At 41.8% G+C, this 13566-nt stretch overlaps 1 long non-coding RNA gene across 1 annotated transcript; it reads right to left on the bottom strand.

Annotated features, from left to right (window-relative positions):
* Window positions 1-258: 258 nt before the first annotated feature.
* Window positions 259-13038, bottom strand: LOC117515909. Its single transcript, XR_004562254.1, has 3 exons — window positions 13026-13038; window positions 8347-8350; window positions 259-369 (listed from the first exon to the last, which is right to left on the bottom strand). It is a non-coding gene; the product is annotated as an uncharacterized LOC117515909 (long non-coding RNA).
* Between the last annotated feature and the right edge of the window lie 528 nt (window positions 13039-13566).

Below are 13566 nucleotides of genomic sequence, written 5' to 3'. Positions count from 1 at the left end.
GGACTGATATACCATTAATGGGGAACTGTAGACTCTGATCTGCTCAGAGCCTGCATGGAACTTAAGTCACCTTGACACTTGCATGAATTTGATTCCCACACTGGCACGCAATTTTGTTTAAAACTGTTGTAAACTGCACATGAACTATGCATGGAGACATTTTGTGAACTAGCCATGACCATTGCCTAACCTATTCGAAAACACTGTGTGTCACTGTTTGTCAATGCATCTCATTGACAAACGTTCAAATGCCGCAGCGCATTTGAACGATTATGGCGAGATGTTACATCTATAATAAACATAATTTTACAGATAGATTATCAAACCCAGAAGAAGGAATGAAACTGCAACTGTTTTACCAATCCATTACTATATGCAAGGTCTATCAGAAAAGTATCCTACCTTTTTATTTTTTTAAAAAACTATATGGATTTGAATGACGTGTGATTACACCAATCATGCTTGAACCTTCGTGCGCATGCGTGAGTTTTTTCACGCGTGTCGGTGACATCATTTCCCTGTGGGCAGGCCTTGAGTGAGATGTGGTCCCGCCCTCTTGGCTGAATTCCTTTGTTTGACACGCTGCTCGAGATGGCGCGCGTTGCTTTATCAAAATTTTTTCTGGACCTGTGAGGAATATCCGAGTGGACACTATTCGAGAAATTAAGCTGGTTTTCGGTGAAAAGTTTAACGGCTGATGAGAGATTATGGGGTGTTTCTGTCGGTGTAAGGACTTCCCACGGACCGGGACGTCCTGCAGCACTTCCAGGCGCCGTCGTCGGCCTGTTTCGACCTGAAAACATCCTAATTTAAAGCTTAATTCACCCAGGACATCGTGAGAGAACAGAGAAGATTCAGAAGAGGCCGGCTTGAGGACTTTATGTGGACATTCCACTGTTTAAGGACATTTTTTAATGAAAGACATGCGCGCAAATTCGCCGAGTCGTTTCCGTGACGACTCGGCGAATCTGTGTGCGCCGCGACAGGAAAAACACCTCCGTGTTGAAAACCATTTGTAAAATTCAGGTGGCTTTTGATGGCTTTCAACAACTGAGTAACTGAGAAATTGTTTAACAGCTTGGGCATGTTCCAACTTGCCCGTTAAGGTTTCCAACGGAGGTGTTTTTCCTGTCGCGACCCCCCGCGGTCGGGTCCGGCTCGACATGCGACTCTGCCCGCACGTTCTTTCATTACAAAATGTCCGTTAACAATGGAATGTCCGAATAAACTCCTCATGCCGACTTCTTCTGAAAGTTCTCTGTTCTCTGACGACTTCCTGGGTCAACAGAGCCTAAAATGTGGAAGTTTTCAACTTGAAATGGCGAGACGCTGCCGCCTCGAAGCGCAGATCGCCATCAGGCACCATGGGCCGTCCTTACGGCGACACTACCAGACCAAAATCTCTCATCAGTCGTTAAAATTTTTACCGAAAACCAGCTGAATTTATCGAATGGTGTCCACTCAGTTGTGCCTTACAGTTTTGAAAAAATTTTGATCAAACAAAGCAGCAGTCTCTGAGCCATTCCTAAACAATGAAAAATCGACGACAGGGTGGGCGACTCCTCACTCAAAGACTGCCCACAGGCGAATGACGTAACCGACAGGCGTGAAAAAACTCTCGCATGCCCACGAGGGTTCAAGCATGTCTGATGTAATCACGCGTGATTCAAATCCATATGGTTTTTGAAAAAAATAATAAGGTCAGATACTTTTCTAATAGACCTTGTATATATATATATATATATATATATATATATATATATATATATATGTATATATATATATATATATATACACTCAACAAAAATATAAACGCAACACTTTTGGTTTTGCTCCCATTTTGTATGAGATGAACTCAAAGATCTAAAACTTTTTCCACATACACAATATCACCATTTCCCTCAAATATTGTTCACAAACCAGTCTAAATCTGTGATAGTGAGCACTTCTCCTTTGCTGAGATAATCCATCCCACCTCACAGGTGTGCCATATCAAGATGCTGATTAGACACCTATGATTAGTGCACAGGTGTGCCTTAGACTGCCCACAATAAAAGGCCACTCTGAAAGGTGCAGTTTTATCACACAGCACAATGTCACAGATGTCGCAAGATTTGAGGGAGCGTGCAATTGGCATGCTGACAGCAGGAATGTCAACCAGAGCTGTTGCTCGTGTATTGAATGTTCATTTCTCTACCATAAGCCATCTCCAAAGGCGTTTCAGAGAATTTGGCAGTACATCCAACCAGCCTCACAACTGCAGACCACGTGTAACCACACCAGCCCAGGACCTCCACATCCAGCATGTTCACCTCCAAGATCGTCTGAGACCAGCCACTCGGACAGCTGCTGAAACAATCAGTTTGCATAACCAAAGAATTTCTGCACAAACTGTTAAAAAACCGTCTCAGGGAAGCTCATCTGTATGCTCGTTGTCCTCATCGGGGTCTCAACCTGACTCCAGTTCGTCGTCGTAACCGACTTGAGTGGGCAAATGCTCACATTCGCTGGCGTTTGGCACGTTGGAGAGGTGTTCTCTTCACGGATGAATCCCGGTTCACACTGTCCAGGGCAGATGGCAGACAGCGTGTGTGACGTCGTGTGGGTGAGCGGTTTTCTGATGTCAATGTTGTGGATCGAGTGGCCCATGGTGGCGGTGGGGTTACGGTATGGGCAGGCGTCTGTTATGGATGAAGAACACAGGTGCATTTTATTGATGGCATTTTGAATGCACAGAGATACCGTGACGACATCCTGAGGCCCATTGTTGTGCCATCCAAGAACATCACCTCATGTTGCAGCAGGATAATGCACGGCCCCATGTTGCAAGGATCTGTACACAATTCTTGGAAGCTGAAAATGTCCCAGTTCTTGCATGGCCGGCATACTCACCGGACATGTCACCCATTGAGCATGTTTGGGATGCTCTGGACTGGCGTATACGACAGCGTGTACCAGTTCCTGCTAATATCCAGCAACTTCGCACAGCCATTGAAGAGGAGTGGACCAACATTCCACAGGCCACAATTGACAACCTGATCAACTCTATGCGAAGGAGATGTGTTGCACTGCATGAGGCAAATGGTGGTCACACCAGATACTGACTGGTATCCCCCCCCCCCCAATAAAACAAAACTGGTGATATTGTGTATGTGGAAAAAGTTTTAGATCTTTGAGTTCATCTCATACAAAATGGGAGCAAAATCAAAAGTGTTGCGTTTATATTTTTGTTGAGTGTATATATAATAAATACCTTTAATTACCTTTACCTTTAATTTACCTTTAATAATTACCTTTCAGACAATTCCAAATGCACAACACGCACGAGAGGAGCTGAAGCTGCAGATAATTTCTCTGTGATTCTGGGAGCGATGAGAGATGGTTTCAGCCAAGTTCTGATGCGTCACCGGCTACAAAATGATTATTTTATATAACGTGTCATCAAACAGGACTGTGGAACAATGTGGGTTACATTGGCACGATGAATTGCACAGGAGTGCATGGATAACATTCGTGCAAGTGTCAAAGTGTCTTTACTTCTTCATCGTGAAGAAGTAGTACTTTTCAACATCAAGATCATCCAAATTGGTCCAGGTAGTGGGATTCTGATTCAGTATGTCAGAATGGTGGCCATTTTTCTTTTCTTTTTCTTTTTTTCATTTTGAAAAATGTCTAAAGCAGGCCTCTCAGACCCTGCCCCTGGAGGACACCTACCTTGCATATTTTTCATGTCTATCTGCTCTAATCACACTTGGTCAATTAACATTGGTGTTTCCCAGCTCTTGACTGAGCTGAGCACACCTGACTGGAGTAGAGAGAGTTGTAAAACATGCTGGGCAGGTGCCCTCCAGGTGCAGGGTTGGACAGACCTCATCTAAAGCGTGTTTTTACTAAATCACCTCTAGATATCTATTCAGTTAATATCCCCACCAAATTTTATCCATCTAGGGTTCTTGGTTGTTCACATATACAACAAAGGTGTTTTCTGGACCCCGTTTTCCTTGACCTTTAACCTTTGACCAAGCTACTCCAAAATCTCACCACCTCTAGATATCCATCCAAGTAATATTTCCACTGTTTTTGAAAGAAATCCATCCAGCTAATTTTGATTTCTCTCTCTCTCTCTCTCTCTCTCTCTCTCTCTCTCTCTCTCTCTCTCTCTCTCTCTCGCTCTCTCTCTCTCTCTCTCTCTCTCTCTCTCTCTCTCTCTCTCTCTCTCTCTCTCTCTCTCTCTCTCACACACTCACACACACACAAAATAAATTCTTGAGATTTGTGAACTTTACACATTTATGGTGATCCTGTGGATGACATCAGCAAAATCAGAATGCTAAAGAAGTTTCAAAAATTAAAAATGCTGAAATTTAAAGCACATTTGCAAATGCAATAAAATGATAGAAACTCCAGACATGTACTTTTCACAGAGGATCACCACATAAATTTGAAATTCAGTTCCACCGATATGTTCTGATATAACCATCTATAACCGCAGCAACCACAAAGTAGAAAACTCCCCTGTTTTGAAATTCTGAGATGCATCGTGGTGAAAGATTAGTTTGCACTTGAAACTGTGGTGGAATAGAACATGTGTGCTTCCACCTGAAGAGACAAAGGCGAACGGGAGAAGAGTCACCTCTCAAAAACACACTCACACACGTACGAGATTAATTACAAGTACCGTGAATCACTGTGCGATTAATTAACTCATCCTAAGTAATGAGTGTGTGTGAACTGCACGTGCTGTGTCACACAGACGGCCCCTCCATCTCTGCACCTCGCGCCCTGTCCCCTCTCTAATTGCTTTCCTCTCTATTAAAATGCAGTCTGCTGTGACATCACTCAGCCCTCTGTTAGAGTTGGCCAGGGTAGCGGTGAGCCACACGGACACCCACACGCTTTATGTCAGAGAGCATGGAGCGCATGGAAGCTGGCAAGCATTTGGAATGCCAACAGAAAACCAGAGAGACTGTATCTTCAGCAAGAGTTGAGCAGGAGCGGATACTACACAATCCAGGACCAGCAGGCAACGACAGCGGCCTTAATGCTGTGTTAAAGCTCTAATGTCACCTCCAATAAGTCATGATTTTTACACATTACTGACTGGACTGAGTGTGGATGGACGGATGTGTGCACGTTGCAGGGTCATAATTCTATTCTTACCTCTGCCATGGTAGTTATATTTTAACTGTGGTTGTTTGCCGCTTTGTTGTTAGCAGGATTTCAAAAAAACTTTAATGAAACTTAGAGCCAGGTTGGACATTAGCCAAGGAAGACGCCATAAAATTTTGTTGTATGTTGAGGTTCAAGATTAACAATCCAGGGGGCCACAAAACAAAAAATGAAAGTAAAAACACACACTTCTGTTAACATTTCCACATAGACCCATCAGGATCAAAGGTCAACAAACAAAATCAAAACTAGGATTAGGGTTAAAGGTGAGAGATTTTTTCAATCAAAGGTCAGTGAACAAGATCAGAGTTACGATTCAAGGAGCAAAGGTCAGTGAACAGTAGGGAAATAAGGATTAGGATCAAAGATGGGAGTTGGAAGATCAAAGGTTAACAAACAGGAGCAAAGTCAAGATTAGGATAAAATATGAAAGACTGGAAGGTCAAAGACTAGCAAACAGAGAACGTTGAAGATCAAACACTAGCCAACAAAAAGTTGAGAGAGAGTGAAATAGATATAGATGATTATTTTTCTATATATCTGTGTGGGATTTTATATATATATATATATATATATATCATTTGCATTGTAGCTTCCTGAAGGGTCTGAAAGTCACTTGTGAGTGTATTCCTCCATCAAAGCCCAGAACTATCTGACAATGTCAAAGAAAGCCTTATCTTTTATTCACATCCAGATCTAATGACTTATCCAGTCCTGAAGTTCATTATTAGACAGAGCGTGAGAGAGAGAGAGCACCAAATATACCACTGTGTGTGTGAGTTATCCTGAAAACAGACAGGAAAAAACTTGGTGGATGTAAAAAATATGTATTTAAATATGTTGGGTAGCACAGTAGTGTGTACCCAGTGTGCACGGCTGTGTGAACTAAATATAGACTGCATGGAAGCAAAAATGCAGACTCCAACAAGCAGAAGATCATTTTCACCTCCACTTGTTAGTCAGCACAAATACACACAAACAAATGAACCAGTTTTGACAGATCTCAGACAAAACCTTTGGTTTAGTCGGGAATATAAAGCACTATATTTTTGAGTTTTTCTCAGCCTTTTGTCATGCATGTGCTCCGAGTGCCCTTGCAGTTTTGATTCTGATGAATCTGAATATGGGTTGAGAAAACATTACATTAAAGCTGTTAGCGATACCTAATGCCCCCTCCCTGCTCGCTTTCTCTCTCTTTCTGAGGTAATCTGATTGGTGCATAAATCATGCTGACATCAGCACGGGTGGAAGTTGGCCCACTGCTGCGCGCACACCCACACACGTGCACATACACACACGCATACACACAGACGGTGAGGCGAGGGCAGCGGTGTGCGCGGCGGCGATCATGAGGACAGTGGATAACAGATCTCTCTTTTATCATTCTCTGACTTTCCCTGACATTTAAAAAGCCATTAACACCGCTGAGATTCACCCTCGTGTACATTTCATGTGGAAGCGGCACCGTGTTCACAAAGACACACGTGCCATTCACTCAAACAGGGTTCCACACAGGCCTGGACGTGTGCAAGTGATCCCAGTGATAATAGAAAGACCAAGTGACACAGACAGGGCAGTGAATTATACCTTAATAAGCCCCCCCCATACACACACACACACACACACACACACACACACACACACACACACACACACACACACACACACACACACACACACACACACACACACACACACACCTGCACTCATTTTCTGTGAGATTAAAGGAGGGAACAGCCCACCACTGCTGTCTTTTAATAATGACAATACCCAGCTCGTGCTCCATTTATTGATCCCATGTTGAAATCAGTTATGTTTTGGGCATTGATTGGTGTGATCAGAATGCAGACCCTCCTCCTCTCTTCCTCCGTGGTGACTAATAGATAGTAAGTGGCTGTTCAGATTTTGTGATTGCCTTTGTGGCCGGTAATTATTCAGCTATTCAGCCGTATGTGTGTGTGTGTGTGTGTATATATATATATATATATATATATATATATATATATATATATATGCATGCATATGAAACACTATTACTATTTACAGCTGAGCACGGTATTAATTTATGACCCATTATTGTAAAGCAAGCGAGAGGGCATTTATTGTAATCAGAGGCTCGGTAGAGAATAGAAACATTGCTAATGTACGCAGTCCGTCTGACAAAACTACACAGCAGCTACCGTACAGAATGACATACAGCCTCGCTCTTTGTTGTTAGCATTTATTAGCAGTGAGCCGAAGCCCGAGTGTGAATCAGCTGCTGGCTAATTATATACCGTCCTGACCGTGTGGGGAAACAAGAGAACATGCTTAGCAGTAAAGTGATGACTGCTTTGCCACTTAAAGGACGGCTTTACTTTTTTACAATGTGAGTTTAAAACATTGTTACTTTTCAGGTCTATGAGTGTTTGACTCACCTTTGATAATTGTATCGTGTCACAAAAAAAGCCCTTTTTCATCAATTTTCTGTACAGGAAATGCAAGGGTATTCAAGGGGCAGCTGTAACAGAGCTGAAATTAAATCAAACTGTGTTTTTCTGAATCTCAAAATTACAAAGAGAAGTTAGTAACATTTGTGCAATATATGAATGCTTAGCGTATGTATCGCTGCTGAGGCTATAGGGACCGTTTGCCCACCGATGTTGCTCGTACTGTGAGCTTCTGCTGAGGATTCAACTTCTACTTTTCTTTTCCTCTTTCTCGTTCACTAAGTTTGGAGGGCTAAACGTTTCATACTTGCTGGTTGAGTGAAGGGTAAACATATTGCATCTACCATTCCTAGCTTAGCTGAAAGGCTAGCAACATATTTTATGTTCTACCTTTATTTTTATTTTCACATTTTGGTTTTCTTCTAATGTTTCCTATCCTTAAATATATTATTAAGAAAGTTCAATGCTTGAAGGTAACTTCAAAGATGTATGCCATGTTCATAACGACTAGTATATTACAAACATGGCCCAGCGAGCCATATTTGCTAGCATTGCTTTGTATTTTGTTTTGAGCTTACTGTGTTTGTTCTTGTTTCTTTGTTTGTTTTTTCTAAAACTCCCAGTACAGTGGTCACATTTACAATCATTCTTACCTTCTAATTGTTCAAAAAACATTTCTCAAAAATTAAGCAACTGTCAAAGGTTAGGACAGTAATACTCATGCTGGATTGCTAATAATGTTTTGAACTAATCTTTTAGGGGGCTGTCACACCAGGGACCCGAACCTTGATCTGGGTTTACTTGACCCCAAAGTTCAGCAATGTGAAAACTATTTACATCCTCAAACATGGATCAGTGAACCTTGCCTGGGTCCACTTGAAAACGTGACCTTAAGTATGGTCCATTGTACTCCTGTACAACTCGCACCTGGTATCAAGACAAACTACCTAAACATGGAAGTGGACTGCTGTTTAAAATGTGTTACTATGCAACAATGTTGTTCAAACATTGACAAGATATGATCTCTCTGGTTGACTGAAAGAAGTACGTGCTTGGTAGAAATTTGAGTAGAAGAAAACATACTATCACAAACTGAGTAATTCAAGAGTATTTATATGTACGTAGGTTCACAATAAAAATGAAATTATGAAGCATAATGATGCAAATGTAGCACACAGCAACATTACAATGTGAACAGTAACCATGAGGTGTGGTATAATGTAGTCATACCTGAGGCTAGCATAGGTCACCAGCAGTGATGCCAGTAATGCGTTACTCTAATCTGACCGCTTTTTTCAGGAATGAGTAATCTAACATGTCAATCTTTCTAAATCAGTAATCAGATTAAAATTACTTCTCCAAGTCACTGTGCGTTACTATTATTTTGGCATTGCGGGTCGATCGCAGCATGAAACGTGGTCCGTGGGCAGGGGGTTGGGGTTCAACTGAACAGCTCACCTTCAGCAAGGTGCGAGGTTTTCACCCTCAGTTTTCAGCAGCCTCTCCGAGTTGAAAAACGTCAAAAAAGTCATCATCTGTCAAAGTGCACACCTGCACTAAGCTTTACACAGATATTTTTACGCTCTTTTCCCCCCTTTATTTAGAACTCTGAACTGAGCTGCTCTGTGTGTGTCCTCACTAAAAACAGCTGATCTGCAACATCTTAACAACTAATGCTTTTTTCCCACGCAAATGCACCTAAACATTTTTCTGAGGAAGACATGACGTAAAAAACACTGATAAAAATTCCTTACCTGCCAATCTGGTCGTGTTTTCTGCATAAATAAACGTTACCCATTCTTTATGCTCAAACGCAAAAGCAGGGGCACATCCAGACGGAAAGGGGGCGTGGAGCTGTGAAGGGACGTGGCCTCCCACAGCACCCCTAGACTAAAGGTCCACTTTTGAAGCCTTTTTTTGTTTGTTTTACTACTACTAACACTGCTTATAATAATAATAATTTCAACAACTAAAATGTTTAGAGAGAATTTAAATGTTAGAATGAATTTAATAGATGAATTTATAAACAATGCAGGTTAGAAAATGCAAGTTTTGCCGTTACAGTCCTTTCAACAATTAAATGTGAGGTCAAGAAAGGTGTTTTTATTTGATTTTTTACAAAACAAGTATTTGTGTTTATTGAAGTCAAGAAAGGGTGACTATAAAGTGAGTATTGGCAAAACGGGTTATCATTTTCATGTTGAGGTGGCGGGGTTGTTGTCAGCAGCTGCTGAAAGTAACTAATAAAGTAACTAGTAATCTAACTTAGTTACTTTTGAAATTGAGTAATCAGTAAAGTAACTAAGTTACTTTTTTAAGGAGTAATCAGTAATTGGATTACTTTTTCAAAGTAACAGTAGCAACACTGGTCACCAGTAGCTTCATGGAAAGATGCAAATAGGTGAGGTCTGCACATGTCACATCATTTATAAAGGGCAAAAGGAAATTTAGCAGATGCTTTATAGCCTGGGTGTTAAATTTCCAGCACATGAGCATGCTCAGTTATGTGGCAGAGTTTATTAACACATGCAAAATCCTCATTTACGAGGGCTGTCCATAAAGTATAGGTCCTTTTTATTTTTTTCAAATACTATATGGATTTCATTCATATGTTTTTACGTCAGACATGCATGAACCCTCGTGCGCATGCGTGAGTTTTTCCAAGCCTGTCGGTGACGTCATTCGCCTGTGAGCACTCCTTGTGGGAGGAGTCATCCAGCCCCTCGTCGGAATTCCTTTGTCTGAGAAGTTGCTGAGAGACTGGCGCTTTGTTTGATCAAAATTTTTTCTAAACCTGTGAGACACATCGAAGTGGACATGGTTCGAAAAATTAAGCTGGTTTTCAGTGAAAATTTTAACGGCTGATGAGAGATTTTGAGGTGATACTGTCGCTTTAAGGACTTCCCACAGTGCGAGACGTCGCACAGCGCTCTCAGGCGGCGTCATCAGCCTGTTTCAAGCTGAAAACCTCCACATTTCAGGCTCTATTGATCCAGGACGTCGTGAGAGAACAGAGAAGTTTCAGAAGAAGTCGGTTTCAGCATTTTATCCGGATATTCCACTGTTAAAGGAGATTTTTTTAATGAAAGACGTGCGGACGGGTCCACGCGTCGGGACGCAGCCGGCGCGGTGCGGCGGCACAGGAAAAACACCTCCGTGTTGATAACCATTTGTAAAATCCAGGCGGCTTTTGATGGCTTTCAGTGGAGTGAGTATATGAGAAATTGTTTATCAGCTGGACATGTTCCAACTTGTCTTTAAGGCTTCCAACAGAGGTGTTTTTCCTGTGGCGGAGCATCGCGCCGGCTGCGTCCCGACGCGTGGACCCGTCCGCACGTCTTTCATTAAAAAAATCTCCTTTAACAGTGGAATATCCGGATAAAATGCTGAAACCGACTTCTTCTGAAACTTCTCTGTTCTCTCACGACGTCCTGGATCAATACAGCCTGAAATGTGGAGGTTTTCAGCTTGAAACAGGCTGATGACGCCGCCTGAGAGCGCTGTGCGACGTCTTGCACTGTGGGAAGTCCTTAAAGCGACAGTGTCACCTCAAAATCTCTCATCAGCCGTTAAAATGTTCACTGAAAACCAGCTTAATTTTTCGAACCGTGTCCACTTCGATGTGTCTCACAGGTTTAGAAAAAATTTTGATCAAACAAAGCGCCAGTCTCTCAGCAACTTCTCAGACAAAGGAATTCCGACGAGGGGCTGGACGACTCCTCCCACAAGGCGTGCTCACAGGCGAATGATGTCACCGACAGGCGTGGAAAAACTCACGCATGCGCACGAGGGTTCAAGCATGTCTGACGTAAAAACATATGAATGAAATCCATATAGTTTTTGAAAAAAATAAAAAGGACCTATACTTTATGGACAGACCTCGTACATACCGCTGTCTGTGGCACGTTACCAACTTCTTCATCTTTGCAATTATTCTTAGTAAATCATGATAAAACCGTCTACCCCACTGTGCAAAGGTTTGGAACGACCACACAATTTAGCAACTGTTATGTTTAATCAGTGATTAAATGTGTCATTGTGATCTTACAAATGGTATGGGCACCTATGGTGGTTATGGATCACACCTTTTTAAATGGTTCTGAAAAAGAGCTGTGAATCTTATGACCAAAGGGGTATTAAAAAATAAAGAAACTGAAAAGTCACAAGAGGAGATGGAAAGTCATACCACTCTTTGGGGAATTATTGAAGATGGTGCATTTGAAGTAACTGCATATTCAAAGATAAAAGGTGAAAATGTGAATGTGGAATATTCAGATAAGTCATATATAAGAAGTACTTTTTTCATGTGAACATGTAAATGGATGTGCATGTCAAAAAAGGGGTGTCTTATATCGGTATACTATATACTTAGACACTGTGTCTGTCTGTAAAACACTCAAGCAATGTTTGTATTTTTTATAAAGTATAGCAGATTTTTATTTATTTATTTATTAGTTTTGGATTCCGTAGCTCAGGGTTGGAACAACTTGACTGTGCGCAAACTTTAGTTTAGGAATGAGGAAAAAGAGGAGCAGGAAAGGATGTAAACAAAGAAAGTCCTATTCTCTCTATCACCTATTATGAAATTCTGTTCAGCTGAAGATACGGCACTGACGAGTCTCTGCTGAACTTTTTAAATGCCGTAGGACAAACAGCCTGCGACTCCAGATAGGTGCATCGGATTTCAATCTGGAAAGTTTGGTGTTAAATCCAGACTCGCTTAGTTTTAGCTCACACTGATATGCAGCTGAGTTTATCTTCGTAATAGCGAGCTTAAGGACAAAAAGCCAACCCTCTGTTTATTACTTTTCTGCCGTTTTTCCTCACTGTTCTATTTGGTGCCCGATTTTACAGTAGCATCTAGTTTGTGTTTTCATCCCATGTCCATCACGCCACTTGCTGTAAACCAGGCAGGCAGCCAAACAACATCCCACCAGAGAGCAATAAATGAATGGTGGGATTTGGCGGAGAAGAGGAAGAACAGGAAGGGGGCGGGCAGCGCTGGTATGACTCAGAGCATGATGGTACATCAAAAGTGGATTTGAAAATTGGGAGAGGGCAAAAGACAAGAAAGAAAGGCGGTAAAGGAAGTGGGGAGAAGGAGGTGCGAAGCATTCAGATGTAATCAGGACTGGCTATGAGGGAAGAGTGAGTGACTGTTAGAAATATAGAGAGGCCGAGGTGAATTATGGGAGAGGCAGAGTGAGCAAGAAACAGAACGGCGAGTGAGACAGGATGAGTTATAGACCCAGAGACGGAGAGAGGGCTTTCACACGCAGAGACGGCCTGCTGATTTAGGACTAAAGGACATGGAAACAAGCTCTGCTGTGAAAGGTTATGGAACTACAGAGCAGTAACAAACTCAACAGTGCGAATGTGAACGCAGCACAGCATCAGCACCACACTCATTGTACATCCATCTACCACATATATATTATAATAGTCAATTGGCCGGCCTGTGTGTGCGTGTGTATGGCTTTGGTCACGGAGAAACTGTGGAGAGCTGACATTTGTTGTTTGTATGCTTATGTATTTTGGGTCAAGGATGAACACTGTGAAACCAGAAAGTTGATAGAGCTAATAATGTTATCTAACAACAGTGAATAATGGACGTTGTGCTGCAGTGCACCTTGGGAGTTCAGGGTTTTGAGATTTTAAATGTTGTTGTTATGGTTCATGTTGGTTTAACAGTGTTGTTAGGGTTATTGATTTATTGTGTTTTTGTAGTTGAATTGGTTTAGTCAGTTTAGTTGTTAGGGTTATTGATTTATTGTGTTTTTGTAGTTGAATTGGTTTAGTCAGTTTAGTTAAGTGACATGTTGCCATTACCATAAGTGAAAAATTTTTTTTCGGTTCCCAGTGGAGAGGAAAAGACAAGGCAGATGGAAGATGTCGTGTCGGTAAGTGTTAGCCTACACAGCTAACCAGAGTAGGTCCATTCTCTCACCTGCAAAACCACATCGACACG

This window comes from Thalassophryne amazonica, chromosome 8 (genome assembly GCF_902500255.1).
Source record: "Thalassophryne amazonica chromosome 8, fThaAma1.1, whole genome shotgun sequence".
In the NCBI taxonomy this organism is placed as follows: Eukaryota; Metazoa; Chordata; class Actinopteri; order Batrachoidiformes; family Batrachoididae; genus Thalassophryne; species Thalassophryne amazonica.
Note: the sequence above shows the minus strand (reverse complement) of the source record. Positions and strands in the feature narration are given on the sequence as shown.